General features: G+C 40.1%; 1 protein-coding gene across 1 annotated transcript in view; it reads left to right on the top strand.

Moving 5' to 3' along the window:
• The first annotated feature begins 245 nt into the window (after nucleotides 1–245).
• ttll7 (tubulin tyrosine ligase-like family, member 7) overlaps nucleotides 246–13125 on the top strand; it is a 110909-nt gene continuing 98029 nt past the window's right edge. The window contains exon 1 of the mRNA XM_039002058.1: nucleotides 246–448. The gene's annotated coding sequence lies outside the window, so the exon portion shown is untranslated. The remainder of the gene's footprint in view (nucleotides 449–13125) is intronic.

Raw genomic sequence — 13125 nt, forward strand, 5'->3', positions numbered from 1 at the left:
AAACAGCAACTGCAGTAACGTTTGTGATTTTTATATTTATTGTAAAAACATACCGTTTCGTTCTCTACAATGGCCAAATAATAAAAATGTGAATAATAAAAATATCAGAAAATGTCATGCGCAATACGTCCGGTATTTGTCGTAAAGGGATAAATACACATTCAATTATTTGTTTCATGCACACCTATCGAGGAATTGGTTTCACCCACCCTTGGACGCTTTCTCAGGAACTGAGAGCACGCTATAGGACAAAATATTGACATAATTATGTGTATTTATAGCTACATGAAATATTAGGATTTCCTATTACCTATAAATATTGAAAGTTAGCATCTACCCCAACATCATAGAACCACGCGAGACTGCATAGGTTACTGGTTTCATCATCACCATTTGTTTCGGCTGATCCAAGCACTAACGTTAGCAACAACTGCCTGGATAAAATAAGGTAGCTACCTTACCCTTCTATCCTTTTCCCCTAAAATAACAGGGTTGTATCAGACTATTGTTCTTTCCAGCATGAGAAGTCTGCAAATATGATATTGTTATTCATGCATGTTTGGCTATGTGTCATCCCACTTTAGCTTACTGGAAGTGTTGCCTGCTCCTGTGGCTACTCTGCATGATGATAACGGGGGCCGTAGCTAGCATGCTATCTGGCTGGCTAGATAGCTAGATGGCTAATTAACTAGCTACATGGCTAGGTCAATGTATACACACATCTTTGGTAACTGTACACTTTCGCATCATTTGGACACAATGGTGGCATCTATTTTTAAAACACACAATTACTTAGTTGTATGGGACTCACTGACAGTTTGAATTTCATATTTGAAGCTAGCTATAACGTTAGATGGATGAGAATAATTCTGTAGTCAGCAGAGATGGCCAGCTTCCATTGACATAACGCTAATTTATCATGTCTGTATAGTTTCTCTGCCGATCATGGGACACCTGCACAACAGACTATGTATTTCTAGACTGTATCTGCTCATCCTCAATACAACTATTCTGGTGACCCTTTACTAATATACAGGAACCTCCGATTTATCAAACTCCTTTCCTAGAACACCTTGAAGTAAGACTTTCTTAGGACACACGATGTTGTCAGGCAAAGGAGTAGTCTATGGCCTCGGGATGATTTGAGATGCCCAGGGGTGTCATTTCAGTTTACGCTATGGTATGCGGAGGGGGTTACCTAGCTACAGCCATCTTTATCTCTGAACTGTTTAGATACAAAGTTACGCTGTTCCCAGCATATGCGTCGATGCGCTCTCCATAAAGCCAGCTAGCCAGCCTTACAAACAGCCTTCCCTCCTGCTCCCAGGCGCCCGCATGGTCCTAAAGTCAGCTACTTGTACCGCTAAACTGCATTTAATCAGGATTGGAATGATTTTAGTATTCTATTGCCAATTGTTGGTGTTGAGCTAGGGTGTGGCGACCCTTCCATACCCAATTGACTCCCCTGGAGAGTTAGTTAAGAACAAATTCTTATTTTCAATAACGGCCTAGAAACAGTGGGCCTTGTTCAGGGGCAGAATGACAGATTTTTACTTTGTCAGCTCAGGGATTCGATCTTGCAACCTTCCGGTTACTAGTCCAACGCTCTAACCACTAGGCTACCTGCCACCCCGATAAATGGGTGCATTGCATGAATGATTGTCTATCACAAATATATTATTGCTCACTCTGAATAATATCAATATGTGAGTAAGTCATATTTTATTTCTAAGGTTGACGTAATATCTCAGCCTACTGGATGTAGGCTATACCTTGTTACTCTTCTGTGTCACTGTGAGTATTGTAGTTTATTTGTTGTCTAGGCTACATTATATTGCTACAATGCAATCACCCAGTACCCATCTAGAAATGACAATCCCCAGGGCAAGTTGATTATGCAGCTAATCAGTAAGGTTTCAAGATAACAAGTCAGATTGTCACATCCATAAATTCAGCCGGGTCAGAAGAAACCGGAAACGTCAAGTTTTCATGGGGAAATGACATACGCCTCACATTTTACAGTCCCCGGTGAAACATATAGCAGATGCCTATAGTGTCTGTTTTTCTTCGAGATGAAGAATAAAAAATACTCCAATCTATACACAATACCCCATAATGACAAAGCGAAAACAGGTTTTTATATTTTTTTGCAAATACAGAGTATTCAGACCTTTTGCTGAGACTTGAAATTGAGTGCATCCTGTTTCCATTGGTCATCCTTAAAATGTTTCTACGACTTGATTGGAGTCCACCTGTGGTAAATTCAACTGATTGGACATGATTTGGAAAGGCACACACCTGTCTATATAAGGTCCCACAGTTGACAGTGCATGTCAGGCTGTAACATAACAAAATGTGAAAAAAGTCAAGGGGTCTGAATACTTTCCGAAGGCACTGTATGTTAATGTATTTAATAATATTGTTTATTTAGCCTATCTATTCAGGTTTAAAGTAAATCACAAATCAAAGTACATTTTCTTTAAACAACGAGGCTATCAATTCGGCGTACTCCATCTTATGTACAAATGGAAAGTCTTCATGTTGATTTTGTGTAGAAATTGTTTATTATTCTCATTGCCAAATGCTAATATCTTCTTGTGTGAACCAATGTGTGTGTGTGTGATACATTTTGAGTAATTGGAAATGAAAATGAACCATACCCATTTTTTGTAATTATTTAAGAGGTTTTACACTGCAAGACTGTCTTCAAGTAGGTACAGTATAGCCTAGTCAGGCAAAACAGACGAAAAAGGTGATCTCACTGTATCCCGTTCAAATGCAGAAGTCCTGTTCTAATCTGACAGTAATCACTGGATTAAAGGGCAAAGCGTTTAAGCGTTTGATTAACAGTTTGAATCCATATTAATCTGTATAATCCATCCGCATGCTCTGTAAACAAAGCGCTGTTAATAACACTCTAGGAAACATGTTATAAACAATAAGGCAGGTCACTAAATTCGATTTTGGTTTTAGTTCTAGACCCGAGATATTTATAGCCTAGTTTTTATACGATAGCTAGTTAGGCCTACAAATAGTCAGTCTAATAGGCTAGATCAGCTGTTCCAAGCCTAGCTGGTGTACATAGGGGGAGAGGGACCTTCTTTATTTTGAGGGTAAAATAAAAACATTCGAAAACGATGCAAAAATCTGAGATGCTTTAGGCTAGAAACAAGTGTTAAAATGCCAGAGGAAGACGCGACTCTGATGCACATGGGAATATATTTGGTTTGTCTCTATGACATTCAGAAGCTGAGGGACAACCGTTCTAAAGTCGAGGAGTCAAAGAATTGGACTTTGATTGGGTCGTAATCTTATACAATATGTGACTTTGTTACTACCAATTGATCTACTCACTTTCTGTAAAAGAGTATACACAGTATAAATAAATTCAGGGTTCATATAAATTCATAATACATATTTGGTAGCAGGATAACATTTGGGAAATCGGTTCTAGAGATTAATTTCCTTAATTATTATAATTATATATCATTATTATAATCATTAAATAGCCTACCTAAACAATTTCATGAGTCTCAAAACAACATTTTCTTAGGTCCCTGAAATTAAACAACATCAAGCTGGTGGTATAGGCGATCTCAATAAACAATAAGAGGGCGTGACATTTTTCAAATGTGAAAAAGGGGGCCCTGGGAAAAAAAAGGTTGGAAACCCCTGGGCTAGATATTTATTCTTTGAGTTTTATACAGTACACAGAATATGAAGTGCTGTGTCTTGATATGACACATGTGCATGTACAGAATGTTACGATACTGCAGCTCAGGAGGTTAAGTTTAGAATCCAGCTGACCATCGGTTATCTCTATACCCATGACTTTACACCAGCTTCTTATATTAGCACATTATGAAGCCAGAGTCATATCGACAGTTTAATTTTAGACTCAGCGGCAACTTAAAACCGCTTGCTCCCTCCCAGTGCATGTGCACTGATTTCACTGAAAAGACGATGTGTGGATGACTACAGTAGCCTATAGATAGATAGAAATAGATTAGGTTACATAAGAGACTCTCCAACAATATGGAAACTATAACAAACTGAATCTGAATACAGTACATCAGTGACATCATTGATGTACGAAACATGTAGGCACGAAAAATGAATGCACTCGAAAAATGTAAGTCGCTCTGGATAAGAGCGTCTGCTAAATGACTAATATGTCAGTTTCATTTTCCCTTGTGTGGCAGAATTGATTAATTACTGTATAATACTGAATATAATCATAACCTATGCCAACCTATGCCAGGCAAATTAAAGCTGCTGGTTACCATAGCGACGTACATAGATAAAGAGATACATCTCTAAAACACAGGGATCAAAATGTCCCTAAATGTTTTCTGCAACACCCCAAATTGACAGTAGAAAAGGCAGGGGACCCCACTTAGATAAATTATATTCCCTTAACACTGGCTGTGTGTTCATATTCTTCTATTCTATGTCCTGCAGGCTGTCCCAACACAAAGTAATAACATGATAGCAAGTTCTCATAGTGTAACGTAAACTCACTCACTTTTGTACATCGCCTTGGTCCGTACAATTGACCTTATTTTAGCGCCCCAAAAAACATAATACTTCCAGATCAACTGTAATGTCAATACCATTGTAAATCACAATTTCTCCCCTTTCCAACAGAATCAATTACATCACCCCCACGCTGCCCGTTTCTGCATAATTCAACAAGGCAATGAGCTCCGTCGGGTCTTTAAAAAAATGGCGGGTGGGGAAGCGAAACTAATGCGTGATAGTGAGAAGGAGAGATGTGTCCAACTTATCACCTTATCGCCTCTAAAATGTAAATAAAACACTATAAAGAGTTTATATAATGTGTCATTACATACCTATTTGAAGGTTTGTGTCGAATTTGAATCGGGTTTTTAGGGCGGTGCTAAAGTGATCTTAGAAGTAAACAGCGGCTTTGAGAATGATGATCGCATGCAATGATGACGCAAAAAATGACTAGGTATCCCCGCTTTCCCCCGTCACTGTCCATTTCTTGTTTTTAAACGATGAGAGAAGTGCTACACCTGGTGGAGAGAGATTGTAAGACAGAAATAGTTGCTTTATGCGTGCTGTACGTTACGACATGACACGTCACGATGTAACGGAGGGTCAGTTTTTTCAACTTTTCTCCAATACTATAGAGCCATTACCATGTCGATCAACGCTTGAATAGAAACGTAGTTCACACCCCTGATTTTGAAGTCAACACAGTCGCTACAGTCCCATTAGTTTTCTGTAGCCTCGTTTGAATGTTGCGGTTGCGCACATTTGTACGGAATGGGGTGAGTTTACGTTAAAAGTTTCTTAATTGACACTAAAGGGTTGTATTTTATAACCACTTAATTTGTTTGATCCAATTAGTTTTTCTCAGGGGACCCCATTAATTTTCATGCCCAAGTTTACCCTAGATGGCGCTAAACTCATACAATACTACAGAGGTGCAAAAACAAATGTTTAGGCCATCCACTATTTATCACATTTGGTTACTCTAGTCTAGAAGTTAGACCAGAGATAGGAATTCCATTGGGCAATGAATGGAGAAATGTATAATGCCCCAACCAGCAGACTGTCGACCAATCGCTTTCACGTTGTCATGCTGCATTACGCGGTTGCTGAGCTAATCGTCATGCTAATGTTGGGTTTCTGAGGTAGCGCCCAATTGACTCCCATTCACTCCTTGTAGGAGAGCTTTCCTTGTCCCAGAATCGCCTAGAATGCACCATTGACGACGCATGGGCAATGTGCATATTGGGCATTAATACGATTCCTTAGAAGTTTCCCATCTCCCCAAAACTATCTCTGGTTAGATGTAGTTTTTCTAGCTATTGGTAACTAGCGTTAGTGCAATAACGCTAGTGAGCAATTGCGCTAACTCTAGTTATCAACTACCTTCAAACTGCATGCAGACATACAAATGTTATCCACAAGTCCATCTGACTGCGAGGAAGTAGATTTAAAGTGCTTCATTACCAAAATCCCAAACTGTCCCTGAATAGCTAGCATATCAATGTAACCTGTTGGTGGCTAATTGACTCTAATGTTAGCTAACTTGGCCTGTGAACCTGTCAGTCAGGTCAACATTCGCTAGAACAGTTTAAACTATTTTGATTAACTTACATGTCTGATATATTGGGGAAATCTGACATGTTGAGCAGTACATGATATCTCCCTCTGTGTCGACAGGTCGAGCCCATGAAAACTCCTGTTTCCAGGTCGGAATTAATTTTCTTATCCTTTTTCCTCGTATGCTACTTTTTTAGCAACTGGTTCAAGGTTTGGTATTTGTGGTGGACAATGGGGTTCTTTCTTGGTGCCTGGCCAGCTTTCGGTGCTTGTAAAAATATATTTTATGAGACTGCTATCGCCCGCTCCATTTTCTAGAGATAACACTGGCAAGAGAGTAGGCTACACACATTTGAAAACGGAGGTAAAACCGCGGGCACACACACACAAGGACACGTGATGAAAGAGAGACTTCAGAAGAGCCACCCAAACTCGCAGCTCAGTTAATTTCGCCCAATCTCTAGGCTACTTGCAGGGCACTGATAGATAGACAAGTGACTCTGTGCAGAGATTGGGAGTTGACAGTGTGCAACACATCGCATCTTCAGTACACTTTCATCAAATTGATCTGATTAATTGTTAGATATTTTTTTGTGCTTTATTTTTTACTTGTCCATTCCGAAAAGCTCAGTCTATATTCTCCTTGTCCGGCAATTTTTTTCCCTTGTCCCAGGGGACAAGCGTTAATGTCGAGCCCTGCAATGATTCTCTAAACTATACTTGTTTTGTCACATAAACTGAAATTAATAAGCAATCTATTACAATTTTAGCAACCAGGAAATGGCGGAGCGATTTCTGCATAGTGCATCTTTAACTCGGCTTTAAAATCTATGGCAAAACTTGAAAATGGCTGTCTAGCAATGACCAACAACCAACTTGACAGAGCTTGATGAATTTTAAAAGAATAATGTGCAAATAGTGTACAATCCAGGTGTGCAAAGGTTGACCAAAACAATTACATTCGGGAAGTTTTCCGACCCCTTTTTCCACATTTTGTTACGTTAAAGCCTTATTCTAAAATGGATTAAATAGTTTTCCCCCCTCATCAATCTACACACAATACCCCATAATGACAAATCTTTTTTTCCCCAAAAAATGTATTACAAATAAAATGAAATCACATTTACATAAGTATTCCAACCCTTTACTCTGTTGAAGCACCTTTGGCTGCGATTACAACCTCGAGTCTCCTTGGAAATGACGCTACAAGCTTGGCAGACCTGTATTTGGGGAGTTTCTCCCATTCTTCTCTGCAGATCCTCTCAAGCTCTGTCAGGTTGGATGGGGAGCGTTGCTGCACAGGTATTTTCAGGTCTCCCCAGAGATGTTCGATCAGGTTCAAGTCTGGGCTCTGGCTGGGCCACTCAAGAACGTTCAGAGACTTGTGCCGAAGCCACTTCTGTGTTTTCTTGGCTGTGTGCTTAGGGGCTTTGTCCTGTTGGAAGATGAACCTTCACCCCAGTCTGAGGTCCTGAGTGCTCTGGAGCAGGTTTTCATCAAGGATCTCTCTGTACTTTGCGCCGTTCATCTTTCCCTCGATACTGACTAGTCTTCTAGTCCCTACCACTAAAAAACATCCCCAAAGCATGAGGCTGCCACCACCATGCTTCACCGTAGGGAGGGTGCCAGGTTTTCTCCAGACGTGACGTTTGGCATTCAGGCCAAAGAGTTCAATATTGGTTTAATCAGACCAGAGAAACTTATTTCTCATGGTCTGAGTCCTTTAGGTGCATTTTGGCAAACTCCAAGCGGGCTGTCATGTGCTTTCTACTGAGAAGTGGCTTCCATCTGGCCAATACCATACAGGCCGGATTGGTGGAGTGCTGCAGAGATGGTTGTCCTTCTGGAAGGTTCTCCCATCTCCACAGAGGAACTCTGGAGCTCAGTCAGAGTGACCATCGAGTTCTTGGTCATCTCCCTGACCAAGGCCGTTCTCCCCCGATTGCTCAGTTTGGCCGAGTAGCCAGCTCTAGGAAGAGTCTTGGTGGTTCCAAACTTCTTCCATTTAAGAATGATGGAGGCCACTGTGTTCTTGGGGACCTTCAATTCTGCAGACATTTTTTGGTACCCTTCCCCAGATCTGTGCCTCGACACAATCCTGTCTCGGAGCTCTACGGACAATTCCTTCGACCTCATGGCTTGGTTTTTGCTCTGACATGCACTGTCAACTGTGGGGCCATTTATTGGCAGGTGTGTGCCTTCCTAAATCATGTCCAAATAATAGAATTTACCACAGGTGAATTCCAATCAAGTTGTAAAAAATCTCAAGGATGATTAATGGAAACAGGATGCCCTTGAGTTCAATTTCGAGTCTCATAGCAAATGGTCTGAATACTTATGTAAGTAAGGAATTTGTTTTTTCTTATTTTATAAATGTGCAAAAATTCAAAAAACATATTTTTGCTTTGTCATTAGTAGACATTGTGTGTAGATTGATTAGGATTGTATTTAGTTTAATCCATTTTAGAATAAGGCTGTAACGTTACAAAATGGAAAAACTCAAGGGGTCTGAATACTTTCGGAAGGCACTCTAACCTACTGTCTTTGCCCTTTTAAATGGCTATAGATAACCAGAGGTCTCAGGAATGCTGAAGTGACAAGGCCAGAGAGTACCACATGTACAGGAAAGACCTGTCTGCTAAACCCCCTTTCTCCAACATGACTTTAAAGCCCCACTATGTAATTTGAACAACAACAAAATGGCAAGCTTGCAATAAAGCTGAGGGATGGGGATTGATGGACAGTCCTTGAGGTGACCACCATGATAGTTTTAACCATTTTTTTTTTAAAGCCAAGTGTTTGTTTACAAAGACATTTTTCATAAACAAAAGCAACAACCGTTTGGTTATGATTGAGTTAGGCTAGACAGTTGAACTAAACTCATGAAGCATTTAGGGATATTCTTCAAGAATCAATGGGTAGGCTAGGCCAATATGACCAAGAACAGCTGTAAATATCAGAGGTGGGACCGAGTCACAAGGTCCAAGTCTCAAGTTGAGTAGAACGTCTCGAGTCAAGTCCAAGTCGTGTATTCTAAGAGTCAAGTCAAGTAAAAAAAAAAATATATACAGGCAATGTCTTGTTCAAATCTACAAAGCTTTGTCTATTTATTGAGGCTACCAAAAAAACGTTTTCATTATTTTGTCTACGACACATTTTGATGATGTAATTTATTTTAACAACAAATTCCAAGTGCAAAAGCTTCACAAGAAAATGATCACTTTCATGCCAAAAAACAGTAGGCCTATGCTAGTAATTGTTACTTGATGCCCCATTGCTGGTGAACTTGCAAAGTAAACGGTTAATATTCTTGATTGCCTAAATGTTTTGGAGCTGCATAATAATTTATGGCGTCTCCCCTACAATTTGACATTTGCGCTGCACCCGATCCAATAGCTGTACATCAAATCAGCAATCTATTCGCTAGCACAGTGGTTTACATTTTTTTTTTTGACCCGCGACCCCCAAAAAGGAGCTAGCACACGCACATGCACTCGCGCACAGGGTGAACATGCACCTGCCATCGCTGCGCAAATGTGGCCTGTCATTACAGCTAAAAATGGTGATGCAGTTTCAAAATGCAAGATACAGAAATAAACTGTTTCACATCAGCATTTTGAGCTGAAAGTCATTCATGTTAGCAGTCAATATCGACTACGAATATCACGTCCCATTGACACCTTCTCTGGGGTCCAGAGCAATCTTACTGGTCAGATGGAAAGCATGATCTGTCTGTAGGCTTTTTCTTCCTCACAAATATAATTATTAATTCACCAGAATATGTTACTTCTTTAACACTTAAGTTAGTGTGATGTTACAGCTATCTTTAGACATATAGCCAAAATAATCAAATATTTCCCAGATTCAGTTTCACACTCGCAACACCACAAAACCTTCACACTGTGCTAGCTCAAGACTCGAGTCCACACCTCTGGTAAATATCACAGAGTGGGCCTTTAAGTGGTGTTCTCAGACCCCTCTATTGATTCCACGTTCTGCTTCGAAAACAAGTTTTCATGTGTAGGCAGACATGCATAAATCCTTTGGGGAGATCCTTTTAGCTCTGAAGGGTCTTTGTAAAGACAGTGTTGTGACACTATTGTATGGCTCAGATTTTTATTAAGACAGTTTAAGTATTCAACCTTTTGCTGTGTCTTTTTAGCTCCTTCTTGTGCAGGGAGACCGAGAAAAGGTTTTGAATCCGTAGGCTAATTTCTTGTTTTGAAATGAAGACATGACCTATCTGTTTTATGTATTCCACAATGTGTGATAGAAAACGGTCAGCCTTCCTCTCTTGAATAAGACATGTGAGCCATTATTTTCATAAAATGAACATGACCAGCAGAGAACAGTGTTACAAAGTCTCAGCATATCTAGGGCTTGCTAATGGGACAGGGTGGGGAGCCAGAGTAGCACTTTACTGCGACAGACCAACAAAACACACATTTGTTGTGAATGAGGGATAGAGAGGAACTGGCCTTGACAATGACTCCTTAATTCATCGGGCATTAGAGGGCGGGTATTGGCATGAGCTCACTCTGGCTCAGCGTCCGTAGAAACTCAGCCATTCGGCATGTCAGTGCCACCTTTCTATGTCCCTCTGCCCGTCTAAATAGTTTTCTGAAGGTTGTGGATAATAAGCAAGCACAAATCATGTTCTCAAGAAAATCAATAAAATAGAAGCCTAATAATGTGATAATCATTTAAATGGTATGGTATAATGCTTGTAGGACTATGGTCAATAAAATGACAAACATCTGGTTGTAAAAAAAAAAAAAATGGTCGGAATTGTGCTCTGAATTGACGTAGAATCTTTCTTTGGTACCATACTATTTATTATCTTACAGGCCTAGCTCGTTTATAATCGTTCACTCTGCATAATAGCACAGTGTAGCCTGAATATGATTCAAGTAGGCCCTCTTGTGGTTGTTCATGCAATTACCAACCCGTGAGGCAACCTCAGAGACAGAGGAGCAGACTGACAGAGAGGCAAAGGCAAACAGACAGAAAACTAGCAAGAGAGGGGCTGGATTATGAAAGCAGACTTGGCCTATACATAGCCTAATAGACACTATTCTCTTTCTTTAGCAGATGCCATTACATGACATGGTTGCAAGATTGCAAGATCAAATGTTGCAAGATCGAATCCCGAGCTGACAAGGTAAAAATCTGTCGTTCTGCCCCTGAACAAGGCTGTTAACCCACTGTTCCTAGGCTGTCATTGAAAATATGACTTTGTTCTTAACTGACTTGCCTAGTTAAATAAAGGTTAAAAAACCCTAAAAAGAACATAACAGTAACAGCTGCCATTTAACCCAGGACTTGTCCTTGACCTGCTTAAGGGTTGCTTAGTCCTTGGAATAAATAAGTAGGCTAGGCCTATGTCAATGAAAATGTCCTGGGATTGTAACGTGTAATAGAATCTGATTTTATTGAATTAAACCGTTATTCTTTCACTCATACCCTCTCCGTACGAATGAGGAGACTCCTGCACATATAAAGTGCTTACCTGTAACCCTTTCTACAGTACTTTACACCTACCCCCTGCTCTCTCCACCCCATCCCCCTACTGTCTAGGTAGAGGGCCCTGCCATGTGGGGCTCTTAATATTGGCAGGGTCAGCTTTGGGCTCACACAATAGCAGATGCACACAGTAACAGACACATACAGACAGATGCATACAGTAGTAGATTAATAGATGAGTTTGTACTAGAGGTCGACCGATTATGATTTTTCAACGCCGATATCGATACCGATTATTGGAGGACCAAAAAAAGCCTATACCGATTAATCGGCCAATTTTTATATATTTATTTGTAATGGTGACAATTACAACAATACTGAATGAGCAATGAACACTTATTTTAACTTAATATAATACATCAATAAAATCAATTTAGCCTCAAATAAATAATGAAATATGTTCAATTTGGTTTAAATAATGCAAAAACAAAGTGTTGGAGAAGAAAGTAAAAGTGCAATATGTGCCATGTAAGAAAGCTAAAGCTGGTGGTTCCTTTTGACATGAGTCTTCAATATTCCCAGGTAAGAAGTTTTAGGTTGTAGTTGTTATAGGAATTATAGGACTATTTCTCTATACGATTTGTATTTCATATACCTTTGACTATTGGATGTTCTTATAGGCACTTTAGTATTGCCAGTGTAACAGTATAGCTTCCATCCCTCTCCTCGCCGCTACCTGGGCTCGAACCAGGAACACATCGACAACAGCCACCCTCGAAGCAGCGTTACCCATGCAGAGCAAGGGGAACAACTACTCCAAGTCTCAGAGCGAGTGACGTTTGAAACGTTAGCGCACCCCGCTAACTAGCTAGCCATTTCACATCGGTTACACCAGCCTCATCTCGGGAGTTGATAGGCTTGAAGTCATAAACAGCGCAATGCTTGAAGCATTGCGAAGAGCTGCTGGCAAAACGCACGAAAGTGCTGTTTGAATGAATGCTTACGAGCCTGCTGGTGCCTACCATCGCTCAGTCAGACTGCTCTATCAAATCATAGAATTAATTATAACATAATAACACACAGAAATACGAGCCTTAGGTCATTAATATGGTCGAATCCGGAAACTATCATCTCGAAAACAAAACGTTTATTCTTTCAGTGAAATACGGAACCGTTCCGTATTTTATCTAACGGGTGGCATCCATAAGTCTAAATATTCCTGTTACATTGCACAACCTTCAATGTTATGTCATAATTACGTAAAATTATGGCAAATTAGTTCGCAATGAGCCAGGCGGCCCAAACTGTTGCATATACCCTGACTCTGCGTGCAATGAACGCAAGAGAAGTGACACAATTTCACCTGGTTAATATTGCCTGCTAACCTGGATTTCTTTTAGCTAAATATGCAGGTTTATATATACAATACACAGAAGTAAAATATATACTTCTGTGTATTGATTTTAAGAAAGGCATTGATGTTTATGGTTAGGTACACGTTGGAGCAACGACAGTCCTTTTTCGCGAATGCGCACTGCATCAATTATATGCAACGTAGGACACGCTAGATAAACTAGTAATATC

This window comes from Salvelinus namaycush, chromosome 10, assembly GCF_016432855.1.
Source record: "Salvelinus namaycush isolate Seneca chromosome 10, SaNama_1.0, whole genome shotgun sequence".
Lineage (NCBI taxonomy): Eukaryota > Metazoa > Chordata > Actinopteri > Salmoniformes > Salmonidae > Salvelinus > Salvelinus namaycush.